Source organism: Odontomachus brunneus, unplaced genomic scaffold (genome assembly GCF_010583005.1).
Source record: "Odontomachus brunneus isolate Ranch 3 - 2012 unplaced genomic scaffold, Obru_v1 Obru_scaffold_039, whole genome shotgun sequence".
Taxonomy (NCBI): Eukaryota; Metazoa; Arthropoda; class Insecta; order Hymenoptera; family Formicidae; genus Odontomachus; species Odontomachus brunneus.
The window spans coordinates 1,491,411-1,491,671 of record NW_022639489.1 but is presented as its reverse complement, the minus strand read 5'-3'; the positions used below and the strand labels follow the sequence as shown (position 1 = coordinate 1,491,671).

The 261-nt window shown below is 35.6% G+C and overlaps 1 protein-coding gene across 6 annotated transcripts in view; it reads right to left on the bottom strand.

Moving 5' to 3' along the window:
• LOC116844036 (protein argonaute-2-like) overlaps nucleotides 1-261 on the bottom strand; it is a 39,589-nt gene that overhangs the window by 16,211 nt on the left and 23,117 nt on the right. The gene's annotated exons all lie outside the window — the stretch shown is intronic.

Sequence of the window (261 nt, the reverse complement as noted above, 5' to 3'; positions counted from 1 at the left end):
TTCAATTTACAATTCTTGACTGTAGCAAAATACTCCTGTATCGAACACATCTTTCCCTTTACATCAAATTTATGATTAATGGCGTTTGGGCCTAATCCATTTATTCGATGTGTCCGCTTGGTGCTCGGTTGATTAGGTATCGCATAATTCACCTTTACACCTGTCAAAACTTTGTTAATTTTGTCTTCATACTTAATTACTGCTTTTCGTGCATTTTGTGAATATAGATCTTCCCTTGTGTTCATTTGAAGTATGTCGCAC